This window comes from Sceloporus occidentalis, unplaced genomic scaffold (genome assembly GCF_023333645.1).
Source record: "Sceloporus occidentalis isolate IW3139 unplaced genomic scaffold, rSceOcc1.0.p SCAF_8, whole genome shotgun sequence".
NCBI classification, from domain to species: Eukaryota; Metazoa; Chordata; class Lepidosauria; order Squamata; family Phrynosomatidae; genus Sceloporus; species Sceloporus occidentalis.
The window spans coordinates 19,941,271-19,958,735 of NW_028316988.1; the positions used below are offsets into that span (position 1 = coordinate 19,941,271).

Sequence of the window (17,465 nt, forward strand, 5' to 3'; positions counted from 1 at the left end):
AACTCAGTGACCATGGGTAAGTCACACCTTCTCACCCTCCGAGGATGGCAATGGCAAGCCCACTCTGGAGAAATGTGCCAAGAAAACCCCATGATAGGGTCGCCTTAGGGTTGCCATGAGTCAGAAACAACTTGAAGGCATGCAATGATAACAACGAATACAATTAAAACACAAACCAAGTTAAAACAGTTTCAAACTCCTGAATAATAAGGGACAAAATGTGAAAAGTCTAGGTTGCCCACTGGGTAAAGTGTGGTCCTGTGGTCTCATCTGCCATCTCCCCTTGTCTTCACCAGCCTTCTTGGACTTCTTTTATTCCAGTGGGTTTCCATGGCTGAGCGGGGAATCGGACCTTGATCTCCAGAGTCATCCAATGCTCAAACCACAATGGTAATAAAGAAGAACACACAAGCTAGGAGATGCTGCAGCACTTTGCTGTTGCCTGAGTCTACTGGGAAGGACAAGACTCCTCCTTGCTGTTACCTGGAAAGCTTTCTCTACGCAATTAAGGAATCTGGTACAGCTTGAAAGATTCTTGTTCTTGCGCCTTCAAGTCATTTTTGATTTATGGCAACCCTATAATGGGCTTTTCCTGGCAAGATTTGTTCAGATGAGTTTTACCATTGCCTTACCCTGAGGCTGAGAGAGAGTGACTTGCCGAGCTGGGAATCGAACCCTGATCTCTGGACACGTAGTCCAACACTCAAACCATTACACCATGCTGGATTTACTTGAAAACTTGTGTATGTGTGTTGTGTGCCTTCAAGTCATTTCTGACTTATGGTGAATCTGTCATGGGGTTTTCTTGGCAAGATTATTTCAGAGGAGGTTTGCTTTTGCTTTCCCTGAGGCTGAGAGTGTGTGACTTGTCCAAGATCACTCAGTGGGTTTCTTCTCTGATATCAGTCAATATTAGTTGGTGAATTTGGCATTAAAAATTCAACACCGAGTGGGGTTTTTTGTGGGGGTTTTGCAATAGCTCCTTCCTTTCAGTCTCTTCTTTGGAGATCGCATTTAGAGGAATAAAAGTAAGGAGAGAATAGTTAGGAAGCAGGTTGTGTTGCTGTATTTTGTTTACTCTGTTTCCATAGTTCTTGAGCAGGGTGTGAGTGGGAAGAGGAGAAATAAATCCCTTTGAGTTCTGTTCTTCGCCTGCCAACTCTGTGCTTCTCTTTGCTTTAAAGGAAAGAGTCTACCCAGAAAATGTAATCTGCAAACATATTTTGCTAAACGATTACCAAACTTTGCTGCAAGAGAGCTGGCGTGCCTGATGAAGACTTAGAGGATTTAGCATAGTAAATTCCCTTCCCGTATTTTGGTCTCTGTGTGTTTTTGCTTTCAAGTTGCCTGTGGACTTATGGTGATCCTATAAATTTTTGTAGGTTTTTCTTGGGCAGGGAATACTCAAGGAGTGGTTTTGCCAGTTCCTTCCTTTGAAATGTAGCTTACACAGCATTTGGTCTTCCCTGGCTTACAGCACCTGGTATTCGTTGGTGGTTTCCCATCCAAGTACTAACCAGGGCTCATCCTGCTTAGCGTCCAACTCTATGGTCAACTTCCAGCAGAATTGCGCTGGAGAACTTACAGATTCCTAGAGAGAACACATTAATCAAAGCCGCAAAAGTCAAAGCTGCAGATGTGGAGGGCCAACTGTATACACAAATACAGCTAAAATTAGGTTGGCAAAACCAGACTGGGCAGAGATGCTGAATCACCGCGTGTCTCTCTCATTTTTAAATGGATCTCCTCCAGGTAACTATGATTTAAAAAGCCCTCAATAGGAACATGTATGACTCATAGGCTAACATGTGGCCCACCCTCCAGGCTGCAATGTTTCTCTTGTTTTTGATGCCCGGATCAGGAAACTGTGCCACGCTATCTGCTATCCAGACTCCTTAAGGAGGCTAGACTCCGCTGTCAGTTGGAGAGAGGCTGACTTGTCTCATCTTATGTAGACTTGTCAAAACTCTGCACTCCTTTACAGTTTGGTATCGACGTTTTGGTGACCTTGTCGGTCTCCTCCTGTCTCTGGTAGCACACGATCCATGTTTGTGGCGGGCAAGGAGCGAACTGGCAGAGTGTCTGAGTGTTTCTTCTGTGTTTGCTGCAGCAAGATTCAAGAGGCTTTTTGGACTCTGTTGGCATCTGTTGTTGAGCTGGCCTGGACTTCTGCCAAGCCGGCTGGGTGCTTTCTGTGGCATCTCTTTGCCCAGTTTTGAGCATTTCTTTGCGCCCGACTCCTTTCATGTCGTTAGCTTTGGGACCTGAACCTTGTCTTTAGTGAGATGGTTACCCTGCTTTCTCCTGTAGACCTATGGAAGGTGGAAAGATTGAATCTTAGGCCAAATGTTTCCCAACATTTTTCCATTTAAATGTCAGGTTTCTGTTGTCCTGTCTCCCCTCTTACAGCAAAGAAGATGCAGCATTTATGCAGTATTATATAGTATTATCCAGGTGTGGCTGATGATGTCCTCGGATTGACAGGTAAGCATTGTTGTGATGTGCCTTCTTTGGAAACCTAAACTGTGTTTCTAAATGCTCAACAGAAGTTTTAAGTTACAGCTCAGCCACGAAACCCACTGGGTGACCTTGGGCAAGTCACACTCTCTCAGCTTCAGGGGAAGGTAATGCAAATCTATGAAATCTTGTCAAGAAAACCCCATTATAGGTTTGTCTTAGGGTTGCCATTAGTCGAAAATGACTTGAAGGCACACAACAACAGCAGCAAAAGCCTGCTGGTCTAGACCAGATATGGGCCAGTCTGTAAGCTAAATATGGGTCAGGTAGGGTTGCCCTATCCAGCTTTCATGCTTATTCTGTTGTCATCTCCAGCAAACACTGAGTCGTTTAAGCCTAGGTTATTTGGAGGATCATGGTTTCCTGCATGAGTTTGCTCAGGTTCTGAGATCTTCACAAGAAGTCCTTCTTTTGATTCTGCCACAGAAGGGATGCCTTGTGACTGAGGATGCTGGAAAGGACCTTCTTGGTAGCTGTTCCAAAGTTCTGGAACTCCCTCTTCAAGGCGACTAGATTGGACGTTTTCCTATTAGATCAACTTAGTTCTGGGCACCACAGTTCCAAGAAGGATATTGAGAAACTGGGAAGTGTCCAAAGAAGGGTGACCAAGATGTTCAAGGGTCTGGGAACTAATCCTTACAAGGAACGATGGAGGGAGCTGAGGAGGAAAAACTGAGAGGGGACATGACAACCATCTTTAAATATCTGAAGGGATGTCATGTAGAAAAGGCTTATTTTCTGCTGCTCCATCCCACCTACTCTGATGAAGAATAAGGCTAAGCAAGTAGATAAAAACTACTTTAATTTATCTAATCCACTAATTGTTATCTTAGCTTACAACTAATACACAATTCTTACCTTTATCTAGTTTAACGTCAACTATTGAAACCTATTACCATTGTATCCCACTCCCTCTTTTGTCCATATTTTATAAACACATTTTAAAAGTATATTTCCAAACTCTGGCCTCAATAAGCATCAGTTTATGGCTTGGGACAAGGAGATGCTTATTCAGAATCCGCACCAAGATCCATTTCTGAGCATAAAGTTGGTAATCATTCTGCAAAGGTTTTGGCCTTTCCCCCCTTTAAATTAGATTCTTTTTTATTTCACCTTATTTTATTTCATTTCCCTTCTTAATGCCATTTGTCCTTTTTTGCAATACGACGTACCTGTCTGTCACCGTTCGCACCCCCCCATCGCTTGTTCCTATTAATAGCATCCGACTAGAGATACGGATGCCTTTTGAAATATCTCCTGTCATGTCATCAATCAGATACATATTTACAATCATTCATTAAACTGGAGTGTACATTTCATCCTTCCTCTTTGGAATATTAATGCGGCTTCTAGCCGAAATGCTAGGTGAATATTCATGAGGGATATTGGGGGGGGGGGAGCAGAAATCAATCCATGTACCAGCAGTGATGTCACTTTGAGCTGTAATCAAGGGTGCTTTGGAAAGAAAAGCTATCAGCATTGCAAAATCAAATGTATATTGATCGCTGGGGGGGGGGATTTGCAAGGTGGTGTGTATATTTATGCGTGTGTTTGACTTTGGACTTGGCATTATGCAAGTAGGAGGTAGTGCATTTTGCAGCCATGCATTAACAAGGTAGCCATGGAGCAAAGCTTGGTATTAGCAGGTTAGGGCTAACGTGGTTACCTTCCGTAAAGGTAGACTTCAAAGATATAGCCATGTTAGTCCATGGACTCAGTCCATAGAGAGATCTTGCAGCACCTTTGAGACTAACTGAAAGAAATTGGCCGCATGAGTTTTCGTAGACTTCAGTCTACTTCCTGCCTCTGAAAATAAATCTGGTCCAGCTTGAGCATTGCCCTGGGTGCAACCAATACTGTTGTGTGTAATTAAAAAATGTCTCTACCTTCAAGAGGTATGTCTTGGTTGCCTTCATTGGGAATCTAGGGCATGCTTCTTATATATGTAAATGCAAAATCTTTTTTTAAACAATATTATTTTGCAACGTGCATCTGATTTTGACTCCACTTTGTTTTTCGAAACTCAAGGTGTTAATGAGATTCTTCTGCCTTGAGCAGAGTTGCAGCGTGGAATGATGACTTCTGAAGTGTTGATTGTTGCTGGAAAATGCAAAGGGCTACACCACAAAACACAAGGAGAGACCGTCTTCTAGGCATCCTCTCATACTTTGGGATTTCCAGAGGAGACGTTATCCCATTGCAGGAACAAATATTGAGAATCCTGTAATTCCAGGGCCTCAATCCACTTGATTTCAAGGCCAGTAGAGGCCTGAGGATCTGGCAAAATGAAATGGTGTCATAGCTGTACCAAAAACAATGATTTATTGATTACATGGGAAATTTATCGGGATGTAGCAATGAGACATTGCTATATGTTTCACATGCGGTTGCTTAGTGGTTAAGATACCAATTCTGACAATCGGAAGATTGGAGAGTTGGCAGTTCGAGGCCCGAGTGCTGCATGATGCGGTGCGCTCCTGTCACTAATACCAGCTTCTGCCAACCTAGCAGTTCGAAAGCATGCAAATGCAAGTAGATAGATAGGTACCACTTCAGTGGGAAGGTAACAGCGTTTGGTGCAGTCATGCTGACCACATGATCGCCGGAGTTGTCTTTGGACAATGTTGGCTCTTCAGCTTAAAAACGGAGATGTATATTGCCCCCCGACAGTCAGTTACGACTAGACATTCACGTCAAGAGACTACCTTTACCCTTACCTTTAGCAATGAAACACAAAGGGAAAGGAAATGATAGCTCCTTTCCCTGACATAGAAACCACTAGCTGCTACAGGCTGATTTATTGTTGTGTACCTTCATGTTGTTATCAGCTTATGGTGATTTTCTTTCTATTGTTTGTCCAGCTGTCACATCCATATATGCTGAGGGGGAATACCATGGCTTGGACGACCCTCACTTCATGTACTCTCATTATGTTTATGCTAATATTCCAATATATGGGGGGGGAAACACCAAAATCCAAAACACTTCCAGTCCCAGGCAGTTCATATGAGACTCAGTCTTGCTGCGCTTCAGGCAGCATAGTCAATAGTTGGAGATGACTGAAGTTATAATCTGACCACCTCTAAGGGGCCAGTGGTTCCCCAGCAATGCTCTTTGCTATGACAATCTTAAAAGTTGTAGAATTTAGGTGATGGTAATACCCCCCCCCCCACACACACACAACAAAAAAGAAGTGTATCAGATGCTACTGCATTGATTCAATGTGTTATGTACACACACAAAAAAAGCCAAATTCAATTTTGAGTTGCATCAACAGGCACATAATGTTCTGATCAAAGGAAGTAACAATCCCAATTTATTCTGCTTTGGTCAGAGCTCACCTGCATCCAGTTCTGAGTACCACAGTTCAAGAAGGATATTTCCAAACTGCGATTCCAGATTTTGGACTTTCTTGGTTCTGTCTGGTGTTGATTCTTCCCAGTCATCTGCTTTTAGATACAAGTAGCTCCTGAGAGTGTGCTTGCTTCTGGGTTTTATAAAACAGGGAGGAGAGCTGTCATCTGACCTGAGAAATCACAGCCTGTTTAATTGTCTGCGTTTGGGCTGTTTAGACCCGCATACATTTGCATATGAATAAAACAATTGTTTCTTCTGTCATCAGGTTTGATAACTCCCAGTGGAGCTCACAAAATAAGAAAAGAGTCACCAAGGACAATAACATTCAGTTAATAATGAAACAAACATCAAAAAGCATTGCATTTTGATGCTCAGGGAATGCATGATGGTGCGGTGGCATGATTTCTTTGTGGGTGGGTGAAGGAGAAACAGCTCTTCTAATACAGGAATGATGTGGCCCTTCAGAAGGTGTTGAAGCACAACTCCCATCCTTCCTTACCAGAAAGTAGATCTCTACTAAATATTAGGCATACTTACGAAGAAGCTGTTTGACAGTCAAACAGATATCCTCAGAAGGTGATAGCCTCCCCTTCATTGAAGTTATTTCTGGCTTAGGGCAACCTATAATGGGATTTTCTTAGCAAGATTTCTTCAGAGGAGGCTTGCCATTGCCATACCTTGAGGCTGAGAGCATGCAACTTGCCTTGATACACCCCTATCCTTTGCTGAGCAATGAGGAGATAAATGCTGATCCGAGCGGCTGTTAAATGGGAGACGTTGATCAGTTAGGCACCTAGTGTGAGTGAGGCAGCTGTCTATAAATTTCCAAGCATCCTCCAGTGTCTTTGTTATTTACAAACGTCTTTTCTGGGTGATGGTTTCCTTGATCTTGGGCTAGTTTCGCTTTGATGGCTTCATTTACTCCTTGCTAGCTTCTGGTATGTGGAGTTCAAAATTATGAAAGGTTTGGAAGCCACAAAGCCCTATGATTAATGGCTTAGGGACCTGGGTATGTTTAGCCAAGAGAAGAGAAGGTTAAGAGGTGACATGATAGCTATATTGAAATAACTGAAAGGATGTCATATTAAGGGTGAAGCAAGCTTGTTTTCTTCAGCTCCAGAGAATAGGACACAGAGCAATGGATTCAAGTGATAGGAAAAGAAATTCCACCTAAACAATTGGGAAGAAATTTGTGATGGTGAGAGCTATTAAGACAGTGGAATACACTACCTCAGAGTGGAATCTCCTTCTTTGGAGAATGGATGGCCATCCGTCAGAAATGCTTCATGTATTTCTGCATGGTGGGGGGTTGGACTGGATGACCTTTGGGGTCTCTTCCAACTCTAGGATTCGATCATTCAATGACTTCTGGACCAGATGATGACCACTCTTTTGTTCTGCCCTCCACCTTGTGGGATAATCCATGGCTGACCTGGACTGAATTGATTGCTTGACCGTTCTTGCATTATAACCCTCTGGATGCTTGCGGACTGCAGCATAGGATACCCTTAGGGTTCTTTCCAGCCAGACAAGGACTACTGGGAGTTGTAGTATAACAACATTTGGACGCCTGCATAATTTCCACTTCCCTAGGTTCTGAAGATTCTTTTGTAATTGACCAAATGATTTTAAAAATTGTTTTCATCAATTAATAAAACACTTCCAGCACTCCCAGAAGGGTACCAGAGAGTCCCTTATGGAGGGTGATGTATTCGTTCTATTTGCAGATGGAGAACTGAGCTTGGTGTTGGTTGAGATGAGTGCTTGCATGGCCTAGTGGTTTGAGCATTGGACTATGACTCTGGAGACTAGAGCTTGAATCCCCATTAAGGTCTAGTAGTCTGCATTGCAGAATTAATGCAGTTTGATACCACTTTTTTTTGCAGGTCTTGCAAGTGAGGAGGCGCACCTGCTGCCATCCAAGGCAGAGGCATCCCTTCCAGTTTTTCCTGTGGCAACCCTACTGGTGGAAGCCATAGGGTTGCCAAGTGAAACAAAAGGACTAGGCTCCTGTGCCTTGGATGATGGTACAGAAGAAGGAGATTTGCTGGTGAGGAAGCGCACCTGCTGCAAGTTTCTCTTGCACACAGCCCTCCAAGGCAGAGGTGCCTTTTCCAGTTTATCCTCTGGCAACCCGATTGCTGGGTGGGGGGAACGAACTCTGTGCCTGCCAGGGGGGTGCCAAGTGTAATAAAGGACAGGACTCCTGTGCCTTGGTTTATAGTGCAGAAGAGGCTTTATGGGTGAAGAGGTGCCTTTGCTGCAACCCTCCAAAGCAGAGGTGCCTTTTCCAACCTTTCCTGTGCCAGCCCTGTTGCTGGAGGGAGTTCTGTCCCTGCCACAGGGTTGCCAAGTGAAACAAGGGACGGGGCTCCTGTGCCTTGGATTGCAGTGCAAAAGGGGGGAGCTTTTGCAGAAGCCACAAAGGCAGAGGCACCCTCTCCAGTTTTTCCTGTGGCAACCCCATTGCTGGAGGGAGCTATGTCCCTACCAGGGGGTTGCCAAGTTAAACAAAAGGCAGGGCTCCTGTCCCAGTCCCTTGGAAGATGTTGCAGAAGATTTGTGGGTGGAGAGGTGCATTTGCTATAAGTCTCCCTTGTGCACAACCTTCCAAAGCAGAGGTGCCTCTTCCAACTTTTTTTAGTGGCAATCTATTGTTGGATCGCACTCCAGAGGGTTGCCAAGTGAAACAAGGGGCTGGGCTCCTGTGCCTTGGGTGGCAGTGCAGAAGAGGGGAGTGCTGGCAGGTGCTGCAAGAGAGGAGGCGCATCTGCTGCAAGGCTGCCTTGTGCGCAACCGTCCGAGGCAGAGGCGCCTTCTTTCCTTTGCGCCTTGGCAACCCTGGGAGGCCGATCTCTCTGCCTGGGAGCCCTCCTCCTCCTCTTCCCCCGCCAGAATCACTTCCTGCGCCCGAGAGCCGGGAGGAGCCGAAGCCTCAGCCTCCAGGGAAGAAAGGAAGGAAGGAAAGCAAGCAAGAAAGGAAGGAAGGAAGGAGAGAGGGAGGAAGGAAAGAAGGAAAGCAAGGCACCAAGCAGGTAACCACTAACCAGGCTGAGGGCCTGGGGGGTTGGAGATCCCTTATCGCCCCAAAGAGCTTTCTTGGGGACCCCCCTTGTGCCAAAATGAATGCACCCCTCCAGTTGGATCTCTCTTTCCCCCTTTGCCAAATATTAGGGAGAAGGAAAAAGAGGAGATCGCCCCTCTGGCCAAACCAATGCACCCCTTCTCCACCAGTTTAATATTAGCCTTCTCCTATTTGGCCCCCTTCTTGGCAAAGGGAGGAAAGAAATATTAAACTGGTGGATCTCAAGGAAATCCCCCCCTCCAGCAAAAAGCCTTTGTTTTCCTTCCTTCCCTGGGAGAGAGAAGGGCATGGAGAGGCACCAAAGTTATGTACAGGCTGAGCCCCTCTTATCCAAAATGCTTGGGACCAGATGTGTTTGGGATGTTGGGGTTTTCTTTGGGGATCTTGGGATTTTTGCCTATACCTAATGAGATCTGGAGATATGACCAGAGTTGGAAGGTGAAATTTCATTTAGGTTTTGCATTCACATAGTCTGGAGGTCATTTTATACAATGCTTTGAATAATTTTGTTTCGCAGAACAAAGTGTGCGCGCATTAAATCGTCTGGAATAAAAAAGGAGTCTCTGTCTCAACCACCCAGAAGAAAGGTTTGGAGTATTTTGGATTATGGCATTCTGGATTAGGGAGATTCAGCCTGTCTCAGCCTTTTTGCACACACAAAGCCACACACACACAAGTTCAAAAGTGGCTGCAAGGGCCACTGTGTGTGTTTCCCCACCAACAGAGGCTGGGGAAAATTCTTTGGCTGGACTACAACACCCAGAATCCCCACGCCAACATGCCTTCACCCACAAAAATGGAAAGGTTGCTTGAGTGGACTACAACTCCCAGAATCTGGGATGTGGTGGTCCAACCAAAGAACATTTCCAAGCTCAGTATTTAATCATTAGATTCGCAGAGTTGGAAGAGACCCCAAGGGTCATCCAGTCCAGTCCCATTCTGCCATGCAGCAACTCTCAATCAAAGCATCCCCATTGACAGATGTCCATCCAACCTCTGTTAGAGCCTGAATCTTGGGGGAATCTGGGAGTTGTAGTTCAAAAACGTAACTTTTCCAAGTGCTCTCTGTTTTTTTTTATTGTTATAACTATGTGTGCGAGGCAAAGTGACACTTGGATAAGTCTGGGCCCTTTTGGAAACAGGGCCCTATGTTTTCCACTCTTCTCTGAGAAAAGATACTACCTTGCAAGGAAGGCGTAGATGTCCCTCCCACCTGCCCAGGCTTTGTCTTCTGTTTGCCCTTCTCAGGCTTCATTTCATCCATCCCACAAATGTCATTCCACCCATTTAGAGCTTTGGAAGGTCCCAGTTTGGAACTATAGTTCCCAGCATCCCAAAGCCATTGTGGCCTCTGGATTCCCTGTTCCCTTCTTTGCCTGAATTGCTGCTTAAAAAGAGGCTTCTTGAGCACATTTTTTCCATGCGGTGTTCATGTCAGAAGCATAAACCTTCCAATTTGAACTTCAGATTTGTCAACTCCATAAAACATGTGCCTCTCTTCCCTCCATTTAATAGAGAAAGATCGGGCAAAAGGGGAACTATAGTTGACAAATTTGAAGTTCAAAGAATAAGTCTGTTCCTTTTCCTCAGAGGTGTTTGTGTCTATTTTTTCCCAGGCTGTTCTTTTTTTACTCCTTCGCCGGGGAATTTTCCCCTCCTCTTTTCCCTGAAAGGGCCCTTTGTGCTTTCTGATCATTCCAGTTGAACATAATAGGTATTTTGTTGGACTTATTCATCTCACACAAGGGGTGAAGGGAACACATCCTCAGCTTTGCCTCCCTCTGCCTTTCCTGGCTAGAAATGCCTTCCAGGTTTGCTTCTGATAAGTTCTGATTCGAACACCATTTATTGCACCAGTGAGATATAGAAGCGTTATCACCAATGTGGGGCAAAGAAATTATTTCTATGTCGGTGTCGAGAGAACGAGCAGCAAACCTACCTTGGAAAAGAGAAAACTTGTTCCTCTTTGGCTTGCTTGGTGGTGGAAACGCACCAATGTGATGCCATGTTTTCTTTCCCTTTTCCCCTTATCTCAGCATTTATGTTGATGCAAAGAGGGAAAGAGCATTAAAATGCTTTTAGCGAAGGCGCAAGGGTTTGGACACGTTTTGCAAGGAAGGCTTATAGCTTCCCATTTGAATGGCAATCTTTATAAGAGGTATGAAAGGGTACAAGGATAGCGTAGGTTATCTTGGGCACCCTTTCTTGAGTCAACGGACCTGGCCATGGTGAGACATGCCTGAGTTACATCCAGGTTGGATTGCTATAACATGCTCTACATGGGTCTGCCTTTGAAAAGAGGTTGGAAACTTCCATCTGGTCCAAAAAACTGCAGCCGGATTGTTAACAGGGCCTGGATAAGGCAAGCACACAACTCCCTTGTTGCAACATCTCCTTTGGGTACCTGTCCAGTTCTGGGAAGAATTCAAATTGGTGCCCTCCTTAATATCTGTCCAGAAGTAGGTAAATACCCTTGTCCAGCGGGCCTTGGAGAATTAATTTTTTCAGGGACACAGGCCTCGTATATAATGTGCTTGGTTTTTATTTGGCTGCAAATTTCGTGATGGTTTGCTTTGCTTTGCAACGTCTGTATGTTGCTAACTTTTGGCTCTATTTGTTCTAACTGTTGCAAGCTGCCTTCTGTCTCAAACAAGGAAAAATAACTAGAATAATAATAATAAAGGATCAAGATGGTTCAAGGGATTTTTTTGGAGAGGCTTGTGTGTGTCCCCAGTTTCAGCAATGTGTGAAATGTGCTATTGGATATACTGAGAATTGCAGTCCAACAACATCTGTAGGACAACACAATTCCCACGCCTTTTGTATGAGATTCTTTTGGTATTTGACATGATGAATTGGAGATGAAATGGTAGACACTGGTCCTTCTAAGAGCGCATCTACACTGATTTACCATAAAAAGACCAGAAAGTCCCAGACTGAGTCTCCTTTATCCAGAATTCTGAAATGTTCCAAAAACCAAAGCATTTTTTTCATGGGAGGCTGAGACAGTGACACATTTGCTTTCTGGTTGTTCTCTGTACACCAGCTTTGATGCACAAAGACTATGTATATAAATTATATATGAAATACAAGTGAATTGCATGTTTAGACTTGAGTCTCATCTCCAAGACATTTTATTATGTATATGCAAATATTCCAGAATCCGAAATCCGAAACACGTCTGGTCCCAACCATTTCAGATAAGGGATGCTCCCCTGTATAAAATTGGAAAGAACAGGAACAAAATCTAAGGCTTTTCAGTCAGTCTGGATGTACTCTAAAGCAGAGTTCAGGAGCAAGTGGCCCTTCAAATACTACTGGACTACAACTCCCATCTTACTTCACCACATGCTGTGTTGGATGGGGATGATAGGAGTTGAAGTTTGGCAACATCTCAAGTACCATGTCTTCCCAAATCCCATTCTGAAGAAAAGTAACAATGATATTTGGAAATACAGCAGAATAGACACAAAGTACATTATCCAAGCTTTCGGAGTCCGCAGGCTTCTTCATCAGGCCAGGATGTTGAAAGTAATTTTAGTGGGATGGTGGAGGGACATAGAACATCTTTCTTGAGATGTTTAAACTGAGTTTAAGCTGTTAGTGGAGGATAAAAGCCACACCATTTGCTAAAATTTGGAACAAGAAAGACAAGACAGCAAAAGATGATGGCCTTTTAACATTCATTCCTGATGAAGAAGCCTGTGAGCATCAAAAGCTTGCATAATGTATTTTGCCCCTTTTGGTTGGCCTAATAAAGCTATCTTTGCTATGTGGGTTTTGGATTTTGCTGTATTTCACTCCATGATTGACACAGCTCTCCCAGATGTATATCTTTTGGATTTAATGATGTTCCAGTTGAATTTGCCTAGGTTATATCATCAGAAAAGGGCAGTACAGCCTTTAAAAACAAATGGAGGATTATAGTAGAAATATGAGGAAATGTTTTTCTTTTCTAGACACTTTCGAGCTGTCTTTTTTGCACTTTTTAAATGGATGTGGCAATGGGTTGCCAGATCTTGGTTCACAAAGGCTGGCCTGGCCATTGAGAATGATCCAGCTCTGCTTTGACATATTGAATACATGTGTCCTGGTTTCTCAGAATTTGTCTAGATCAGTTTGTTGTAATGAAGGTCTGGTTTGAGTTTGTGAATGGAGAGCATCGCATGTGTGCTTCCTTCCCAGAAAATAAAAAGGTATACCAGGGAAAATGGGGTTTAAAGGTCCAGTTGAGGTATGTGTGTGTTGTGTGCCGACAAGTTGTTTCTGACTTACAGCTTATATCATGGGCAAGATTTGTTCAGAGAAGGTTTGCCATTGTCTTTCCCCTGAGGCTAAAAGAATGTGACTTGTCTGGGGACATCCAGTGGGTTTCATGGCTGAACAGGGATTTGAACCTTGATCTCCAGAGTCATAGGCCCACATTCAAACAGTTTGACTCTCCCTTATCCAGAAATCTGAAATACTCCAGGATCCCAAATTGTCCGTGTTGGTGGCTGAGACGGTGATGCCTTTACTTTCTGATGGTTCAGTGTACACAAACAATTAAAAATATTGTGCATGAAATTGCTAACAGCCTAGGTGTACCGTCGGCCCTCCGTATCCACTGATGTTGCATCCACGGATTTGGCCATTCATGGCTGGAAAGTGTTTAAAAACCAAAGAGCAATCCTTGTTTGCTCAAACCGCTACGGCAGCTCGAACTAAGTGGTTGTTGCATGCTCCCCTTTGTTGATTCCCTATTGATCATATGCTTCTTTACTTCTGTGCCTCTGTGTGTGTGTGTGTGTGTTGGGAACGGTGGTACACTCTTGGTCATCATCATCATTATTATTTTTTTCCTTTACAAAAAAATCAGATAAGTGCTTCCCTCAATGCTGGCGTGTTCCTGAACGCGGTGTGGTTAAAAAATGCATTTGGTGCCCCCAAGGACTTCTTCAAATGGCTTGGCTCCTGTAAGAGACGAAACCAACAGAGGAGTGAGTACGCGCTGAACTTTGGTACGTGAGCCTCTATGGAGGATGGCAGCAAAGTACAGATGCACTTAAAAATGACGTCTCCATTACACGCCGCTTCGTTAATTGGAATACTTACTTGTGCGTTTCCTTCGTTTTTTAAGGTGGGGAGGCCTTTTGCAAGGCTGGGCAGATGGATGCTCTGGCTGCTGGCCAGGGGCTTTGCCTTGTGACCTGAGTAATTGAGGAGTTGGTACACACGCTTTCTACCTTTGCTAACTGAAATATTAAAGAGCAGTTGAAGTTGAATTTGGTAAACAGGAGGGGATTTATGGCTCGTCTCTTACTGTCAAAGCTGCTCTAGTGATTTGTAGTTTTCTAGCGTCGGAGCCAAACTGTTTTCCTGTCATGCGGTCTTTCTGGACTTGGGACTCTTTGTCATTCCGGCAACATTCATACCTTGTATTTATAGGGTGCTTTTGTGTGTTGGTTGTTGTCGTCGTCGGTGTGTGTCTTCGAGTCGTTTCCAACTTATGGCGACACTAAGGCCTTGCTCCACAAATGTTTTAGATTTGGATGTTTTTCAGATTTTGGAATATTTGCATATGCATCATGAGATATCTTAGAGATGGGACCCAAGTCTGAATCTAAAATTGCTTTATGTTTCATATACACCTTGCACACATAGCCTGAAGGTAATCTTATACACAGTATTTTTAATGTGTGCATGAAACAAAGTTTGCACACTTTCACACCACTGAATGTGCATGCCTTAAAAGAAGTAATATACAGTCGGCCTGTCATGGTTTTTTCTGAAGGCAAGATTTTTCAGAGTGGGTTTGTCATTGCTTTCGTCTGAGGCTGAGAGAGTGTGACTTAAACCATCTAGTAGTTTCTGTGGCTGAGTGGGAATTTGAACCCTGGCAGAGTAATAGTCCAACACTCAAACCACTACACTACACTGCCCCTTGTAGGGTTTTCTTACCATGATTTGTTCAGAGGAGGTTTCCCTTCCTCTGAGGCTGAGAGTGCGTGACATGACCGGGGTCACCTAGTAGGTTTCCATGGCTGAACAAGGATTTGAATCCTGGTTTCCTGGAGTCTGTGTACAATACCAAAACTGCGACACCATGCTAGTTCTTGCTTTTTTGTGTGTCTTCAAGGCTGGAGAAGAGACGGTTGAGAGGGGACATGCTAGCCCTGTTTAAATATTTGAAGGGAGTTTTTCAAATCGTGGAATATTTGCATCTACATCAGGAGATTGGAGATGGTACCCAAGTCTAAACACGAAACCCATTTATGTTTCATAGACAGTTTTCACACATAGCCTGAAGGTAATTTTGTACGCAGTATTTTTGTGCATGGAAGAAAAAAGTTTGCATACACAGATCTATCAGAAAGCAAAGGTGTCACTATCTCAGGCATCCATTTTAGATTCTGTAATTCCAGATAAGGGAGATTCAGCTTGTTGCATATATTTATACCATAGGCTGTCTGCACTGCAGAAGTAATGCAGTTTGATGCCGCTTTAACTGCCATAGCTCAGTGCTATGGAATTCTGAGATTTGTAGTTTTGTGAGATATTGAGCCTTACCTGTCAGAGAATTAGTACAACAAACTACCGATCCCAGAATTTCATAGCATGGGACCTTGGCAGTTAAAGTGGCATTAAACCGCATTATTTGTGCAGTTCAGATGTGGCCGTAGCTCTGTTACTGTGTACCACCTGCGCAGGTTGAACATGACAAACTGTCTCTGAATATTTTGAAACCAAAAGGTGAAGATATAGAGGCGTAGCATGGCGGAAGTGTTTGCACACTGGTGTCCAATTCATCACATGAATAAAGTTTCCCTAAGTTAGCAGGCCTCTGATGAGGTGGACTCTAATCCATGAAAGCTTCTGCCATAATAAATTTATTAGTCTCTTAAGGTGTCGCAAGACTCTTAGCGGTTTTTGCTGAAACAGACAAATACACCTGCTGCAGCGGGATTTAATTGAAAAGCTTTTTGGTTTGTTTGCCTTTGCTTTTTAAAGTAAAAGCATGCCTCGGATCTTGGGTTTGCAGGTTGTACATGCACCCTTAACCACCAGCAGTTTAAAAGGTGAGTGTGATACTCATCCTGGCTTGGACTTTATTCCAGAATAGTGAGAGTCCATTATTGGTCTTCCTCTTCCCAGACTTTGGAAAAGTTCATTCCTTTGGACTACAACTCCCAGAATCTCCCAAGCAGCGAACTTGGTGGGGATCCTGGGAGTTATAATCCACACGTCTCCGTTTCCAAACTCTGGTCTTCTCTATTGTTTTTCACTTGTAAGAAAAAGGAAGGAAAAAATGTTTCCAAGTTTTGTGAAGGATGGGGAAGGTCGGAACAGTGACTGCGCTCTGATGTGTTCGGTCCTTGCTGTTATTTTCCGTAACAGAGTCCGGAAAAGCCAGCTCAAATGAGGAAGAAAATGAACAAGAAACAAACTGAGATCTGTGCCGTTGCTCACTTACTGGGGAGTCATCCCATTTGATGGGTCTGGAAGATATACTTCCCTATACAATCCCTCTGGAATGGCAGCATGGTGTATTGGTTTGAGTGTTGGACTATGACTCTGGAGACCAGTGTTCGATTCCCAGCTCAGCCATGAAACCCACTGGGTGACATGGGGCAAGTCGCCCTCTCTCAGCCTCAGTGGAAGGCAATGGCAAAGAATTTGTACTGGAAGACCTAGAGGTTTCTGGAGAACACATCTCTGGGCATTTGTAGTTTCTCTGGCACCTAGAGATTTCTAGAGAATCTGGTGATACGTTCCCATAGGGTCGCCAGAAGTTGGAAATGACTTCATAGCAAACAATGACAGCAAGGAATCTCTAGGTCCTCTATAGGGACTGTATGGTCATCTTTTGCAAGAATTAGCACTGGAGTTTTTGAATTTTTGGAGAACATTCTCTAGGCATTTGTAGGTCTTCCAGCACCTAGAAATTTCTGGAGAACCTTTCTCTGGGTATTTGTAGGTCTTACACCTAGAGATTTCTAGATAACACTTGTCTAGGAATTTGTAGGTCCTCCATCACCTAGAGCAGTGATGTCCAAACTCTGGCCCTCCAGGTGTTTTGGACTTTAGTTCCCAGAAGCCTCATCCATCTTGGCTAATGGTCTGGGATTCTGGGAGCTGAAGTCCAAAATACCTGGAGGGCCGGAGTTTGGACATCACTGACCTAGAGATTTCTAGAGAACACTTCTCTAGGCTTTTGTAGGTCCTCCAGGAGAATTCTGTGGTTAACGTTCAGTGAATTTTGATCACAGAGTTGTTCTAGTCCCTAACCCCAGCGAATGTGGAAGACCCACTGTAATAATTAATTTTTTCTTTGCAATAACAAAGCAGCCACTGAGCAAATCCTGTCTCATGTTCTCACCAAATATACCTCTGAGGGTGGTGGGACAGAGATCAGGGCTTTCCCAGAAGATCGCAAAACCCTGGAGCTTGGCCCTCTTTCTCAAAGCTAGTCCTGTACCAGCAAGCAAAAAATCTCATTTGAGGAAGGGGAGGAGTGAGCGTCTCC

At 44.0% G+C, this 17,465-nt stretch overlaps 1 protein-coding gene across 2 annotated transcripts in view; it reads left to right on the forward strand.

Annotated features, from left to right (window-relative positions):
- The first annotated feature begins 8,791 nt into the window (after window positions 1-8,791).
- The window catches only part of NACC2 (NACC family member 2), a 74,225-nt gene continuing 65,551 nt past the window's right edge, over window positions 8,792-17,465 (forward strand). For both annotated transcript variants that reach the window (XR_016282123.1, XM_089535135.1), the window contains exon 1: window positions 8,792-8,909. The gene's annotated coding sequence lies outside the window, so the exon portion shown is untranslated. The remainder of the gene's footprint in view (window positions 8,910-17,465) is intronic.